This window comes from Zootermopsis nevadensis, unplaced genomic scaffold (genome assembly GCF_977971745.1).
Source record: "Zootermopsis nevadensis isolate Lab colony 2312 unplaced genomic scaffold, Znev_1.0 Znev_ptg000009l, whole genome shotgun sequence".
Classification (NCBI taxonomy): domain Eukaryota; kingdom Metazoa; phylum Arthropoda; class Insecta; order Blattodea; family Termopsidae; genus Zootermopsis; species Zootermopsis nevadensis.
Window position 1 is genome coordinate 1,932,718 of NW_028259141.1, and position 17,279 is coordinate 1,949,996.

Here is a 17,279-nt window from a genome sequence, read left to right on the forward strand (position 1 = left end):
GATTTCTGTCTTCTGGGTTATTGCGCTGTGTAGTCTGGTCGATGTTAACCAACGTTTCAGAGGTCATAGTGCCTCCATCATCAGAGTATGAAGATTTCTGTCTTCTGGGTTCTTGCGCTGTGTAGTCTGGTCGATGTTAACCAACGTTTCAGAGGTCATACCGCCTCCATCATCAGGGCGATGAGTATGAAGATTTCTGTCTTCTGGGTTGTTGCGCTGTGTAGTCTGGTCGATGTTTACCAACGTTTCAGAGGTCATACCGCCTCCATCATCAGGGCGATGAGTATGAAGATTTCTGTCTTCTGGGTTGTTGCGCTGTGTAGTCTGGTCGATGTTAACCAACGTTTCAGAGGTCATAGTGCCTCCATCATCAGAGTATGAAGATTTCTGTCTTCTGGGTTGTTGCGCTGTGTAGTCTGGTCGATGTTAACCAACGTTTCAGAGGTCATACTGCCTCCGTCATCAGAGTATGAAGACTTCCGTCTTCTGGGTTGTTGCGCTGTGTAGTCTGGTCGATGTTAACCAACGTTTCAGAGGTCATAGTGCCTCCATCATCAGAGTATGAAGATTTCTGTCTTCTGGGTTGTTGCGCTGTGTAGTCTGGTCGATGTTAACCAACGTTTCAGAGGTCATACTGCCTCCGTCATCAGAGTATGAAGACTTCCGTCTTCTGGGTTGTTGCGCTGTGTAGTCTGGTCGATGTTTACCAACGTTTTAGAGGTCATACTGCCTCCGTCATCAGAGTATGAAGATTTCTGTCTTCTGGGTTCTTGCGCTGTGTAGTCTGGTCGATGTTAACCAACGTTTCAGAGGTCATAGTGCCTCCATCATCAGAGTATGAAGATTTCTGTCTTCTGGGTTCTTGCGCTGTGTAGTCTGGTCGATGTTAACCAACGTTTCAGAGGTCATAGTGCCTCCATCATCAGAGTATGAAGATTTCTGTCTTCTGGGTTCTTGCGCTGTGTAGTCTGGTCGATGTTAACCAACGTTTCAGAGGTCATACCGCCTCCATCATCAGGGCGATGAGTATGAAGATTTCTGTCTTCTGGGTTGTTGCGCTGTGTAGTCTGGTCGATGTTTACCAACGTTTCAGAGGTCATACCGCCTCCATCATCAGGGCGATGAGTATGAAGATTTCTGTCTTCTGGGTTGTTGCGCTGTGTAGTCTGGTCGATGTTTACCAACGTTTCAGAGGTCATACTGCCTCCGTCATCAGGGCGATGAGTATGAAGATTTCTGTCTTCTGGGTTGTTGCGCTGTGTAGTCTGGTCGATGTTAACCAACGTTTCAGAGGTCATACCGCCTCCATCATCAGGGCGATGAGTATGAAGATTTCTGTCTTCTGGGTTGTTGCGCTGTGTAGTCTGGTCGATGTTTACCAACGTTTCAGAGGTCATACCGCCTCCATCATCAGGGCGATGAGTATGAAGATTTCTGTCTTCTGGGTTGTTGCGCTGTGTAGTCTGGTCGATGTTAACCAACGTTTGAGAGGTCATACTGCCTCCATCATCAGGGCGATGAGTATGAAGATTTCTGTCTTCTGGGTTGTTGCGCTGTGTAGTCTGGTCGATGTTTACCAACGTTTCAGAGGTCATACTGCCTCCGTCATCAGAGTATGAAGACTTCCGTCTTCTGGGTTGTTGCGCTGTGTAGTCTGGTCGATGTTTACCAACGTTTTAGAGGTCATACTGCCTCCGTCATCAGAGTATGAAGATTTCTGTCTTCTGGGTTGTTGCGCTGTGTGGTCTGGTCGATGTTTACCAACGTTTCAGAGGTCATACTGCCTCCATCATCAGGGCGATGAGTATGAAGATTTCTGTCTTCTGGGTTGTTGCGCTGTGTAGTCTGGTCGATGTTTACCAACGTTTCAGAGGTCATACTGCCTCCATCATCAGGGCGATGAGTATGAAGATTTCTGTCTTCTGGGTTGTTGCGCTGTGTAGTCTGGTCGATGTTTACCAACGTTTCAGAGGTCATACTGCCTCCGTCATCAGAGTATGAAGACTTCCGTCTTCTGGGTTGTTGCGCTGTGTAGTCTGGTCGATGTTTACCAACGTTTTAGAGGTCATACTGCCTCCGTCATCAGAGTATGAAGATTTCTGTCTTCTGGGTTGTTGCGCTGTGTGGTCTGGTCGATGTTTACCAACGTTTCAGAGGTCATACTGCCTCCATCATCAGGGCGATGAGTATGAAGATTTCTGTCTTCTGGGTTGTTGCGCTGTGTAGTCTGGTCGATGTTTACCAACGTTTCAGAGGTCATACTGCCTCCGTCATCAGAGTATGAAGACTTCCGTCTTCTGGGTTGTTGCGCTGTGTAGTCTGGTCGATGTTTACCAACGTTTTAGAGGTCATACTGCCTCCGTCATCAGAGTATGAAGATTTCTGTCTTCTGGGTTGTTGCGCTGTGTGGTCTGGTCGATGTTTACCAACGTTTCAGAGGTCATACTGCCTCCATCATCAGGGCGATGAGTATGAAGATTTCTGTCTTCTGGGTTGTTGCGCTGTGTAGTCTGGTCGATGTTTATCAACGTTTCAGAGATCATACTGCCTCCATCATCAGAGTATGAAGATTTCTGTCTTCTGGGTTGTTGCGCTGTGTTGTCTGGTCGATGTTTACCAACGTTTCAGAGGTTATAGTGCCTCCATCATCAGAGTATGAAGATTTCTGTCTTCTGGGTTGTTGCGCTGTGTAGTCTGGTCGATGTTAACCAACGCTTCAGAGGTCATACTGCCTCCATCATCAGGGCGATGAGTATGAAGATTTCTGTCATCTGGGTTGTTGCGCTGTGTAGTCTGGTCGATGTTTATCAACGTTTCAGAGGTCATAGTGCCTCCATCATCAGAGTATGAAGATTTCTGTCTTCTGGGTTCTTGCGCTGTGTAGTCTGGTCGATGTTAACCAACGTTTCAGAGGTCATAGTGCCTCCATCATCAGAGTATGAAGATTTCTGTCTTCTGGGTTGTTGCGCTGTGTAGTCTGGTCGATGTTAACCAACGTTTCAGAGGTCATAGTGCCTCCATCATCAGAGTATGAAGATTTCTGTCTTCTGGGTTCTTGCGCTGTGTAGTCTGGTCGATGTTAACCAACGTTTCAGAGGTCATAGTGCCTCCATCATCAGAGTATGAAGATTTCTGTCTTCTGGGTTCTTGCGCTGTGTAGTCTGGTCGATGTTAACCAACGTTTCAGAGGTCATAGTGCCTCCATCATCAGAGTATGAAGATTTCTGTCTTCTGGGTTCTTGCGCTGTGTAGTCTGGTCGATGTTAACCAACGTTTCAGAGGTCATAGTGCCTCCATCATCAGAGTATGAAGATTTCTGTCTTCTGGGTTCTTGCGCTGTGTAGTCTGGTCGATGTTAACCAACGTTTCAGAGGTCATAGTGCCTCCATCATCAGAGTATGAAGATTTCTGTCTTCTGGGTTGTTGCGCTGTGTAGTCTGGTCGATGTTAACCAACGTTTCAGAGGTCATACCGCCTCCATCATCAGGGCGATGAGTATGAAGATTTCTGTCTTCTGGGTTGTTGCGCTGTGTAGTCTGGTCGATGTTTACCAACGTTTCAGAGGTCATACCGCCTCCATCATCAGGGCGATGAGTATGAAGATTTCTGTCGTCTGGGTTATTGCGCTGTGTAGTCTGGTCGATGTTTACCAACGTTTTAGAGGTCATACTGCCTCCGTCATCAGAGTATGAAGATTTCTGTCTTCTGGGTTGTTGCGCTGTGTGGTCTGGTCGATGTTTACCAACGTTTCAGAGGTCATACTGCCTCCATCATCAGGGCGATGAGTATGAAGATTTCTGTCTTCTGGGTTGTTGCGCTGTGTAGTCTGGTCGATGTTTATCAACGTTTCAGAGATCATACTGCCTCCATCATCAGAGTATGAAGATTTCTGTCTTCTGGGTTGTTGCGCTGTGTAGTCTGGTCGATGTTTACCAACGTTTCAGAGGTTATAGTGCCTCCATCATCAGAGTATGAAGATTTCTGTCTTCTGGGTTGTTGCGCTGTGTAGTCTGGTCGATGTTAACCAACGCTTCAGAGGTCATACTGCCTCCATCATCAGGGCGATGAGTATGAAGATTTCTGTCTTCTGGGTTGTTGCGCTGTGTAGTCTGGTCGATGTTTACCAACGTTTCAGAGGTTATAGTGCCTCCATCATCAGAGTATGAAGATTTCTGTCTTCTGGGTTGTTGCGCTGTGTAGTCTGGTCGATGTTAACCAACGCTTCAGAGGTCATACTGCCTCCATCATCAGGGCGATGAATATGAAGATTTCCGTTTTCTGGGTTGCGCTGTGTAGTCTGGTCGATGTTAACCAACTTTTTAGAGGTCATACTGTCTCCGTCATGAGAGTAGCCACATTCTGTATCTGTCGGACTCGGCCTCAATCTCACCCAGCTGCTGCCTGCCTCGGTGTTTGCACCAACCGGCCTCTGCAGGTCCGTGTCTGCCACACGTGTTGTCTGCGAGCACCTGGGATTCTAAGAGACAAAACGTCAGACCCGTGTCATACATAGACAGGTCCGTGAACAGCCCGAGTCAGGCACAGACAGCATTCGTCAGAATCACAGTACATCAGAAACAGTCCGGGACAGAACGGTTCTGCAAGACATCACGTGGTGGAATTTTGAAAAATTTCAAAATTTTCAAAAAATCAAAAAATGCTGGAAATTATCCAAAAAGCGCACAAAACCAAAAAATTATGAAAAATTTTAATTTAAAAAAAAATTCAAAAAATTTTGGTTTTGTGCGCTTTTCAGACAATTTCCAGCGTTTTTTTGATTTTTCGTAAATTTTGAATTTTTTTTCAAAGGTCTCCTCAAGGGATGCGTTCCAGTCTCGGTGAATGCCACATTCTGTATCTGTCGGACTCGGCCTCAATCTCACCCAGCTGCTGCCTGCCTCGGTGTTTGCACCAAACGGCCTCTGCAGGACTGGTCTCTGCAGGTCCGTCTCTGCCACACGTGTTGTCTGCGCGCACCTGTGATTCTAAGAGACAGCACGTCAGACCCGTGTCATACATACACCGGTCCGTGAAGAGCACGAGTCAGGCACAAACCGCATTCGTCAGCATCACAGTACATCAGAAACTTTCCGGAAAAGAGCGGTTCTGCAAGGCATCACGTGGTGGAATTTTGAAAAATTTCAAAATTTTCAAAAAAACAAAAAATGCTAGAAATTATCCAAAAAGCGCACAAAACCAAAAAATTTTGAAAAATTTCAATTTCAAAATTTTCAAAAAAATTTAAATTTTTTTTGGTTTTGTGCGCTTTTTAAACAATTTCCAGCGTTTTTTGATTTTTCGTAAATTTTGAAATTTTTTTTCAAAAGTCTCCTCAAGACATGCGTTCCAGTCTCGGTGAATGCCACATTCTGTATCTGCCGGACTCGTCCTCAATCTCACCCAGCTGCTGTCTGCCTCGGTGTTTGCACCAAACGGCCTCTGCAGGACTGGTCTCTGCAGGTCCGTGTCTGCCACACGTGTTGTCTGCGCGCACCTGGGATTCTAAGAGACAGTACGTCAGACCCGTGTCATACATAGACCGGTCCGTGAAGAGCCCGAGTCAGGCACAGACCGCATTCGTCAGAATCACAGTACATCAGAAACAGTCCGGGACAGAACGGTTCTGCAAGGCATCACGTGGTGGAATTTTGAAAATTTTTAAAATTTCAAAAAATCAAAAAATGCTAGAAATTATCCAAAAAGCGCACAAAACCAAAAAATTATGAAAAATTTTAATTTCAAAATTTTCAAAAAGTTTTCAAAAAATTTTGGTTTTGTGCGCTTTTTAGACAATTTACAGCGTTTTTTGATTTTTCGTAATTTTTGAATTTTTTTTTCAAAAGTCTCCTCAAGATATGCGTTCCAGTCTCGGTGAATGCCACATTCTGTATCTGCCGGACTCGGCCTCAATCTCAACCAGATGCTGCCTGCCTCGTTGTTTCCACCAAACGGCCTCTGCAGGACTGGTCTCTGCAGGTCCGTGTCTGCCACACGTGTTGTCTGCGCGCACCTGGGATTCTAAGAGACAGCACGTCAGACCCGTGTCATACAAGACCGGTCCGTGAAGAGCACGAGTCAGGCACAAACCGCATTCGTCAGCATCACAGTACATCAGAAACTTTCCGGAACAGAGCGGTTCTGCAAGGCATCACGTGGTGGAATTTTGAAAAATTTCAAAGTTTTCAAAAAAACAAAAAATGCTAGAAATTATCCAAAAAGCGCACAAAACCAAAAAATTATGAAAAATTTCAATTTCAAAATTTTCATAAAATTTTTAAAAAATTTTGGTTTTGTGCGCTTTTCAGATAATTTCCAGCGTTTTTTGATTTTTCGTAAATTTTGAATTTTTTTTTCAAAGGTCTCCTCAAGAGATGCGTTCCAGTCTCGGTGAATGCCACATTCTGTATCTGCCGGACTCGGCCTCAATCTCACCCAGCTGCTGCCTGCCTCGGTGTTTGCACCAAACGGCCTCTGCAGGACTGGTCTCTGCAGGTCCGTCTCTGCCACACGTGTTGTCTGCGCGCACCTGGGATTCTAAGAGACAGCACGTCAGACCCGTGTCATACATAGACAGGTCCGTGAAGAGCCCGAGTCAGGCACAGACCGCATTCGTCAGAAATACAGTACAGCAGAAACAGTCCGGGACAGAACGGTTCTGCAAGGCATCACGTGGTGGAATTTTGAAAAATTTCAAAATTTTTAAAAAATCAATAATGCTGCAAATTATCCAAAAAGCGCACAAAACCAAAAAATTTTGAAAACTTTCAATTTCAAAAAATTTTCAAAAATTTCTTAAAAATTTTGGTTTTGTGCGCTTTTCAGACAATTCCCAGCGTTTTTTGATTTTTCGTAAATTTTGAAATTGTTTTCAAAAGTCTGCTCAAGCGATGCGTTCCAGTCTCGGTGAATGCCACATTCTGTATCTGCCGGACTCGGCCTCAATTTCACCCAGCTGCTCTCTGCCTCGGGGTTTGCACCAAACGCCTCTGCAGGACTGGTCTCTGCAGGTCCGTGTCTGCCACACGTGTTGTCTGCGCGCACCTGTGATTCTAAGAGACACCACGTCAGACCCGTGTCATACATAGACCGGTCCGTGAAGAGCACGAGTCAGGCACAGACCGCATTCGTCAGCATCACAGTACATCAGAAACTTTCCGGAACAGAGCGGTTCTGCAAGGCATCACGTGGTGGAATTTTGAAAAATTTCAAAATTTTCAAAAAAACAAAAAATGCTAGAAATTATCCAAAAAGCGCACAAAACCAAAAAATTTTGAAAAATTTCAATTTCAAAATTTTCAAAAAAATTTAAATTTTTTTTGGTTTTGTGCGCTTTTTAAACAATTTCCAGCGTTTTTTGATTTTTCGTAAATTTTGAAATTTTTTTTCAAAAGTCTCCTCAAGACATGCGTTCCAGTCTCGGTGAATGCCACATTCTGTATCTGCCGGACTCGTCCTCAATCTCACCCAGCTGCTGTCTGCCTCGGTGTTTGCACCAAACGGCCTCTGCAGGACTGGTCTCTGCAGGTCCGTGTCTGCCACACGTGTTGTCTGCGCGCACCTGGGATTCTAAGAGACAGTACGTCAGACCCGTGTCATACATAGACCGGTCCGTGAAGAGCCCGAGTCAGGCACAGACCGCATTCGTCAGAATCACAGTACATCAGAAACAGTCCGGGACAGAACGGTTCTGCAAGGCATCACGTGGTGGAATTTTGAAAATTTTTAAAATTTCAAAAATCAAAAAATGCTCGAAATTATCCAAAAAGCGCACAAAACCAAAAAATTATGAAAAATTTTAATTTCAAAATTTTCAAAAAGTTTTCAAAAAATTTTGGTTTTGTGCGCTTTTTAGACAATTTACAGCGTTTTTTGATTTTTCGTAATTTTTGAATTTTTTTTTCAAAAGTCTCCTCAAGATATGCGTTCCAGTCTCGGTGAATGCCACATTCTGTATCTGCCGGACTCGGCCTCAATCTCAACCAGATGCTGCCTGCCTCGTTGTTTCCACCAAACGGCCTCTGCAGGACTGGTCTCTGCAGGTCCGTGTCTGCCACACGTGTTGTCTGCGCGCACCTGGGATTCTAAGAGACAGTACGTCAGACCCGTGTCATACAAGACCGGTCCGTGAAAAGCACGAGTCAGGCACAAACCGCATTCGTCAGCATCACAGTACATCAGAAACTTTCCGGAACAGAGCGGTTCTGCAAGGCATCACGTGGTGGAATTTTGAAAAATTTCAAAATTTTCAAAAAAACAAAAAATGCTAGAAATTATCCAAAAAGCGCACAAAACCAAAAAATTATGAAAAATTTCAATTTCAAAATTTTCATAAAATTTTTAAAAAATTTTGGTTTTGTGCGCTTTTCAGATAATTTCCAGCGTTTTTTGATTTTTCGTAAATTTTGAATTTTTTTTTCAAAGGTCTCCTCAAGAGATGCGTTCCAGTCTCGGTGAATGCCACATTCTGTATCTGCCGGACTCGGCCTCAATCTCACCCAGCTGCTGCCTGCCTCGGTGTTTGCACCAAACGGCCTCTGCAGGACTGGTCTCTGCAGGTCCGTGTGTGCCACACGTGTTGTCTGCGCGCACCTGGGATTCTAAGAGAGAGCACGTCAGACCCGTGTCATACATAGACCGGTCCTTGAAGAGCCCGAGTCAGGCACAGACCGCATTCGTCAGAATCACAGTACATCAGAAACAGTCCTGGACAGAACGGTTCTGGAAGGCATCACGTGGTGGAATTTTGAAAAATTTCAAAATTTTCAAAAAATCAAAAAATGCTAGAAATTATCCAAAAAGCGCACAAAACCAAAAAATTATGAAAAATTTTAATTTCAGAATTTTCAAAAAGTTTTCAAAAATTTTGGTTTTGTGCGCTTTTCAGACAATTTCCAGCGTTTTTTGATTTTTCGTAAATTTTGAAATTTTTTTCAAAAGTCTCCTCAAGAGATGCGTTCCAGTCTCGGTGAATGCCACATTCTGTATCTGCCGGACTCGTCCTCAATTTCACCCAGCTGCTCTCTGCCTCGGGGTTTGCACCAAACGCCTCTGCAGGACTGGTCTCTGCAGGTCCGTGTCTGCCACACGTGTTGTCTGCGCGCACCTGGGATTCTAAGAGACAGCACGTCAGACCCGTGTCATACATAGACCGGTCCGTGAAAAGCCCGAGTCAGGCACAGACCGCATTCGTCAGAATCACAGTACATCAGAAACAGTCCGGGACAGAACGGTTCTGGAAGGCATCACGTGGTGGAATTTTGAAAAATTTCAAAATTTTCAAAAAATCAAAAAATGATAGAAAATATCCAAAAAGCGCACAAAACCAAAAAAAATTGAAAAATTTCAATTTCAAAATTTTCAAAAAGTTTTCAAATTTTTTTGGGTTGGTGCGCTTTTTAGACAATTCCCAGCGTTTTTTGATTTTTCGTACATTTTGATTTTTTTTTCAAAAGTCTCCTGAAGACATGCGTTCCTGTCTCGGTGAATGCCACATTCTGTATCTGCCTGACTCGGCCTCAATCTCACCCAGATGCTGCCTGCCTCGTTGTTTCCACCAAACGGCCTCTGCAGGACTGGTCTCTGCAGGTCCGTGTCTGCCACACGTGTTGTCTGCGCGCACCTGGGATTCTAAGAGACAGCACGTCAGACCCGTGTCATACATAGACCGGTCCGTGAAGAGCCCGAGTCAGGTAAGATTTCACTTTTCGGCACTGGTCGAGAGAATTGTCTGGTTCAACACTCTCAGCGCTCGGCGAGGTATGGACGGAGGTGACCTGGCCTTTCTGAAGGCCCACCTCCCTGAGCTGCTTCAACAGTTGCGGAAGCAGCTTCTGGACGCCATCGATGCTGAAAAGCAGAGACAACGGGCGACAGCAGCAGCAGCAGCAGCATAACAGCCGTGGTCGGAGGGCCTACTCGAGCCAACGCTGGCAAGAGGAAGGCCAACGAGTTGGACTTGTCCAACTCGGGCGGTTCGATGGAACCCGCATCTAGGCGCCCGGCGCCCGGGCCACTGTCCGGAGCCGGGTCCACTCCTCTGCCGGCACCGGCAAAAGCTCATCGGCCCGATTGCTCGGCGGCGGCAGCAACAGCAACCTCCACCAACGTATCCACGGGCTAACAAGCCACCTCGTGTGGCCGGCAACTCGGCAGTTATGCTGAGGTCAGCGCGGCGTACACCGGGGTAGTGGCCGGGCGACCGGTTAAAGGGGCGACTGCTGGGGTGGATTCCTCGGCACCGCTCCCCACTAAAGCCGGGGCCTCGCAAGAGGTTAAAGGACTGAGGGACGTGAAGTCGTCCCGCGGACCTCCCCCCGCTCACCCCGCCGCGCTGAAACCGCCAAGCGGGGCAGTGAAGCCCGCAGCCAAGGGTCCCGGCTCCCGGCCGGGACCCGCTTCCTCGATGGAGGAGGCACCTGGGCGCAGGTCTCCCCGGGTTTCCGGGGACCTGTCCGGGCCGCTCACTGGCATGTCATTTGACGCCGCTTCTTCCTTCCACGCTCAAGTGGACAAAACGGCTCCGGGGGAGCGCCGTAACAAAACCCCGGTGTACGTCTCTGGGGTGAAGGACGTACGCGGTTTCCTGCATAGGATTCACGCGGAGTCGGCCTGCGGGATCGTGGCGCAGATGAAGGGAGAAAACCTGACTCTTGTGCCTGAGACCGCCGACGGGTTCCGGGCCACCGTCAGGGTCCTGCGTTCCCTCGGTGAGGGCGAAGGTGTGAGATTTCACACATTCTCCCTCCCCGAGGATCGGTGCGTGCGCCTGGTGATTAAAAACCTGGGCGTGCGCATGCCCGAGGCCGAGATACGCGAGGAGCTGGCCGCCATGCACATTGCTGTGCAGGGTGTCCTGCAACTCCGATCGACGCGCCGGGCCATGGACCAGGACGGTGACCGTCCCCTTACGCCGCACTTCATCGTGTCGGTAGCACGGGGCCCCGACGTGGCGAAAGTGCGTTCCCTTACCGAGATCTGCGTTCTGCGGGTCAAGGTGGAGACGTACGTCGCACCGAAGGGGCCCATGCAGTGCAAGCGGTGACAACGCTTCGGGCACACGCAGCGGAACTGCGGCTATGCACCTAGGTGCGTGGCCTGCGGGGACGCCCACCCATCCGGGTCGTGTGCCACCCCCAAGCAGCAGCTTAAGTGCTGCAGCTGCGGGGGCAACCACACTGCGAACTATAGAGGTTGCAGCAAGTGGAAGGAAGCCAAGGCGGCCGCTGCACAGCGTGCGAAAGGGGATCGCGGCAGAAAGGACGGCGTCTCCACGCGCCTGCCAGCGCCCAAATCGGCGCCAGCTAAGCCTTCTCTGGACCAGGAGAACTTGGGCCCTGGGTGGAACCACGTGGTCCGTGGTGGCCGCGTCGTCAAGGCTGCGGCCATGAGGAACTCCGCCCCAACGCCATCTGGCGCCATTGCACGGACTGAGCGGCAGGCTGTCTCTAAGGCCGGCCGTGCCAAGCCCGCTCGTCCTGTGGTGCCGGTGGCAAATCCCACTGCACCTGTTCCCAACAAGCCCGCACCTGCTTCCAAGAAGACTGACCCCACCCCACCCAAGGGTCAGTCGCCGCTCCAGGACATCTCGGATATCCTGGAGACCCTCTCACCACGGGTCTGCGTCGAGTTGACACGCCGTCTCCTCGCCGCAATCCATTCCCTCCCAACCGGTGGGTCTCGTCCGCGAGCCCTCCTCAAAACCGTTCTCCTCTTCATGGCCGACAATGACTGCACGGCCTAGAGGACACGGTAGCAAGGCCTTGCGGCTGGCTTACTGGAACGCCGACGGTGTCCGCGACAGGAAGCTGGAGCTGGAGCAGTTCCTCGGTGACTGCGGAGTCGATGTTTGCCTCCTGAACGAGACGCACCTCACGTCGGGTCGGGCCTTGAGGTTCGCGAACTACGTTTGCCACCGTACGGACCGCCCGACGCTAGGGGGTGGCACAGCGATCCTTGTCCGCAGGGGCATTGATCATTACCCTGTGCCGGTATCGGGTCTGCAGCAACTGGAAGCAACCGCCATTCACCTGGTGCTGGCATCCAGGAAAGTCAAGCTCGTGGCGGCATACCTCGCACCCACCCGGCCATGGATTGAGTCGGACCTGACCGAGTGCTTGAGCGGGGGTTTCCCGGTCCTCTTGGCTGGTGACCTCAACGCGAAGCACACGGACTGGAATTCTAGGCTGATCTCTGCTAGGGGCTCGCTCCTGCGTGAATACGCCAACAGAAATTCCTGCTTGATCTACGGGCCGGATTCCCCAACCACGGCTCCCTACACACACAACGCCACACCCGACGTCCTTGATATTGTCCTCATGAAGGACTTCGTCCTACCGGTGCACCTGACTGTATGCCCCGCACTCAGCTCAGATCACCTGCCCGTCCTCGTCGACACCACGTGCCGATCGTCCTTTCAACACCTGCCTGATCGCCCGGACTTCGCGAGAATGGACTGGGCTGCATTCCAGGCTTGCCTCGAAAGCAGACTCCCGGGGAACCCCGTGGTAAACAACGAGGAGGCAATCGACAAGTGCGTCGAGGAGCTGACCAGTGCTATCCTGGAAGCCACAGCAGCGTCCGCTCCCAAGCTTCGACCCCGCGTTGACAGGCGGCCGCTTCTGCCCGCTAGTATTCGGGATGAAATACGCCTGAAGAACCGGCTGAGGAGGCGGTGGCAGGTCACGAGGGACCCCGCTCTTAAGACCCAGGTCAATCGATTCCAGAGGTCGGTGACCTACCGTCTCAACGAGTGGCGGAACGAACAGTGGAGCGACACGCTCGAATCTTTGGACTGCGAGGACCAGTCGCTTTGGAAGATGACCAAGCGGGTGATGCGAGTCCCCACTCCGTCGCCCCCCTTGATAGTGCCGGGAGGACTGGCTCTCTCGAACCCCGAGAAGGCAGAAGCCCTGGCCGACAGCCTTGAGGTCCAATTCCAGCCGGTAGACAACCCGTCGGACCCGGCTGCAATTGACATGGTTAACGAGGCGATGCGAGCATACGAGTATGCCCCCGCAAGTGAACCGAAATTAACCAGTCCCTCGGAGGTCGCCCAGGCCATCAAGGGACTCAAGGTTGGCAAGGCTCCGGGCCCCAACGGTATACCGAACAGGGTCCTGAGACATCTCCCACGACGCGCGGTAACCTTTCTCACGAAAGTGTTCAACGCGGTCCTCCGCAGGCAGCACTTCCCCTCGGCATGGAAACACTGAGGCCGGGGAAGGACCCCACGCTACCTTCTTCCTATAGACCCATCAGTCTTCTTGACACGGTCGGCAAGCTCTGCGAGAAGATCCTTCTAACGAGGGTCCTACACGAGGTCAGCGAACGCGGGCTGCTGCGCGACGAGCAGTTTGGGTTTCGACCCAGACACAGCACGTCGTTGCAGCTGGCTCGCCTCGTCGAAAGGGTCAACAGAAACCTTGATGAGAAGCGGCTAAACGGCGCGGTTTTCCTGGACGTGGCCAAAGCCTTCGACACAGTCTGGGTCCAAGGCCTCCTATACAAACTGACCGTCCTCAACTTCCCGTCGTACTTGGTGAAAACCATCTCTTCCTACCTCGCTGACCGGACATTCTAGACGTCCTTCCAGTCGGCCACGTCCACGCGTCGTGCCATGCGGGCTGTAGTTGTGCAGGGCGGACTTCTCTCCCCTGTGCTCTTCAGTCTGAATGTCAACGACATACCCACTCCGTCCCGCCACGTCGAGTTAGCACAATACGCGGACGACACGGCTCTAGTAGTCACGTCCCGTAGCCCAACGCTTCTCGTCAGGTATCTGGAGACCTACCTCAGTAGACTTGAGCTCTGGCTGAGGGCCTGGAGGATTGCTATCAACGTCTCGAAGAGCACCGCGGTTCTCTTCATTTCGGCGAGAAGACACATCCAACAGCCCCGAGCAGTGCAGTTCCTCGGACAGCCGATCGAATGGGTCAAAACAGCTCGGTATCTGGGGGTCATCCTTGACGCCGGGCTTACCTGGTCGGCGCACGTCAACCAAGTGGGAAAGAAGGCGGCGCAACGATTAGGTGTGCTAGGCCCGCTTATCAATAGGAGAAGTGGCCTGTCCATCAGGAACGGTGTGCTGCTCTCTAAGCAGCTCATCCGTCCCATAATGGATTACGCATGCCCGATCTGGAGGTCAGCTGCCCGCAGCCACGTCCAGAAGCTGCAAGTTCTGCAATCCAAGTGTCTTCGAATTGTTACTAACGCGCCCTGGTACGTTAGTAACAGGCAAATACATGAGGATCTGGGGGTCCCTTTCTTTGCCGACCACATCAGAGCACTGACCGAGAGGTTTGACTCGAGGTTAGCTGGTGTGGGGAACCCCTTAGTCCGGCAACTCGGGAGGCACTCGTGCCGAATGAGGGCTGCCAGAGGTCGCATAAGGGCAACCGAGGGCGACTGATGTTCAGCAGGCCAGCCGAGGCCATCCCCAAAAGACGGCCAAGTCAGCACAACGAGTGGTTAGACTACTCGGCTACCCTGACTGAGGTTTTCGGTGCTTTTCCTCAGTTGTAAGGCGAATGCCAGGGTATAACTTAATAGGGGCACGGCCCGCCACCCCCCCCCCCCCGATCATGGAGGCCATCAGCTGAAGTGATCTACCCCCCATGCCGCAGAGGCCTTCAGCCGAAAAGGCCCCTCCCTCTCTGGGTTCAAACCCCAGAGATCCAACCAACCAAATTCCTTTGGACAACTTGCCTGACGGGATAACCTCCCATCAGCACCAACAGATCCCAGTTTGAATGGTCGAGGCTCCAGCCACGGCGTAACCCTGTTAGCGTCAGCAAAATTTCCGTTTTTTACATTAAGACCGTTTACCATTTCCAGCAATGCGCCTTGAGCGCAGGAATGGTGTCACCTAGGTAGGGACGAGGCTTGCGCTTGCGCAGACCTCCGCCCTCAGTTAGCTTTTTGGTTGGTTGGTGGTGGCCCGAGTCGGGCACAGACCGCATTCGTCAGAATCACAGTACTTCAGAAACAGTCCGGGACAGAACGGTTCTGCAAGGCATCACGTGGTGGAATTTTGAAAAATTTCAAAATTTTCAAAAAATGAAAAAATGCTAGAAAATATCCAAAAAGCGCACAAAACAAAAAAAAATTGAAAAATTTCTTTTTCAAAATTTTCAAAAAAAATTCAAAACATTTTGGTTTTGTGCGCTTTTCTAACAATTTCCAGCGTTTTTTGATTTTTCGATAATTTTGAATTTTTTTTTCAAAAGTCTCCTCAAGAGATGCGTTCCAGTCTCGGTGAATGCCACATTCTGTATCTGCCGGACTAGTGCTCAATCTCACCCAGCTGCTATCTGCCTCGATTTTTGCACCAAACGGCCTCTGCAGGACTGGTCTCTGCAGGTCCGTGTCTGCCACACGTGTTGTCTGCGCGCACCTCGGATTCTAAGAGACAGCACGTCAGACCCGTGTCATACATAGACCGGTCCGTGAAGAGCCCGAGTCAGGCACAGACCGCATTCGTCAGAATCACAGTACATCAGAAACAGTCCGGGACACAACGGTTCTGCAAGGCATCAGGTGGTGGAATTTTGCAAAAATTTCAAAATTTTCAAAAAATCAATAAATGCTGGCAATTATCCAAAAAAAAAGCACAAAACTAAAAGAAATTGAAAAATTTCAATTTCAAAATTTCAAATTTTTTTTGGAGTTGCGCGCTTTTCAGAAAATTTCCAGCGTTTTTTGATTTTTCGTAAATTTTGAAATTTTTTTCAAAAGTCTCCTCAAGAGATGCGTTCCAGTCTCGGTGAATGCCACATTCTGTATCTGTCGGACTCGGCCTCAATCTCACCCAGCGGCTGCCTGCCTCGGTGTTTGCACCAAACGGCCTCTGCAGGACTGGTCTCTGCAGGTCCGTGTCTACCACACGTGTTGTCTGCGCGCACCTGGGATTCTAAGAGACAGCACGTCAGACCCGTGTCATACATAGACCGGTCCGTGAAGAGCCCGAGTCAGGCACAGACCGCATTCGTCAGAATCACAGTACATCAGAAATGTCCGGGACAGAACGGTTCTGCAAGGCATCACGTGGTGGAATTTTGAAAAATTTCAAAATTTTCAAAAAATCAAAAAATGATAGAAAATATCCAAAAAGCGCACAAAACCAAAAAAATTTGAAAAATTTCAATTTCAAAATTTTCAAAAAAAAATCAAAAAAATTTGGTTTTGTGCCCTTTTCAGACAATTTCCAGCGTTTTTTGTTTTTCGATAATTTTGAATTTTTTTTTTCAAAAGTCTCCTCAAGAGATGCGTTCCAGTCTCGGTGAATGCCACATTCTGTATCTGCCGGACTAGTGCTCAATCTCACCCAGCTGCTATCTGCCTCGATTTTTGCATAAAACGGCCTCTGCAGGACTGGTCTCTGCAGGTCCGTGTCTGCCACACGTGTTGTCTGCGCGCACCTCGGATTCTAAGAGACAGCACGTTAGACCCGTGTCATACATAGACCGGTCCGTGAAGAGCCCGAGTCAGGCACAGACCGCATTCGTCAGAATCACAGTACATCAGAAACAGTCCGAGACACAACGGTTCTGCAAGGCATCACGTGGTGGAATTTATAAAAATTTCAAAATTTTCAAAAAATGAAAAAATGCTATAAATTATCCAAAAAGCGCACAAAACCAAAAAAGTTTAAAAAATTTCAATTTCAAAATTTTCAAAAAAAATTCAAAAAATTTTGGTTTTGTGCGCTTTTCAGACAATTTCCAGCATTTTTTGATTTTTCGTAAATTTTGAAATTTTTTTCTAAGTTCTCAAGAGAAGCATTCCAGTCTCGGTGAACGCCACATCTTATCCCTGCCGGACACGGCGTCTATCTCACCGAGCTACTGCCTGCTTTACGTGGTGAGTGCCTCACGCGGGCTTTTCAGAGTCGGCACGTCACAGACCGTATCAGGCAAACACCGCGCTCGACAGACAAAGTACATCTGAATCTCTAGATTCTCTGCCATTTTCAGACAAGTTTCAGCATATTTTGGTTTTTCGAAAATTTTAAAAATTTTCAATTTAAACAATTCTTGGAACGGGGATCTACTGTCTTGACAAAGACTGGAACATGTAATATTTTTAAAGGGGTTATTAATCTATAATTAAAAGACTTAACGGCTTTCGCTCGCTATCAAATATATTTACAAACATTTTTAAAACAACAATTTTTGGATACAAAATTAAGTGCAATACGGGCTTATGTAACTCCTCCAAAATATGAAAGGCAATACTTAAATAAAACCATTCTTCCATTACCTCGGTCATTAATCAAAATCACA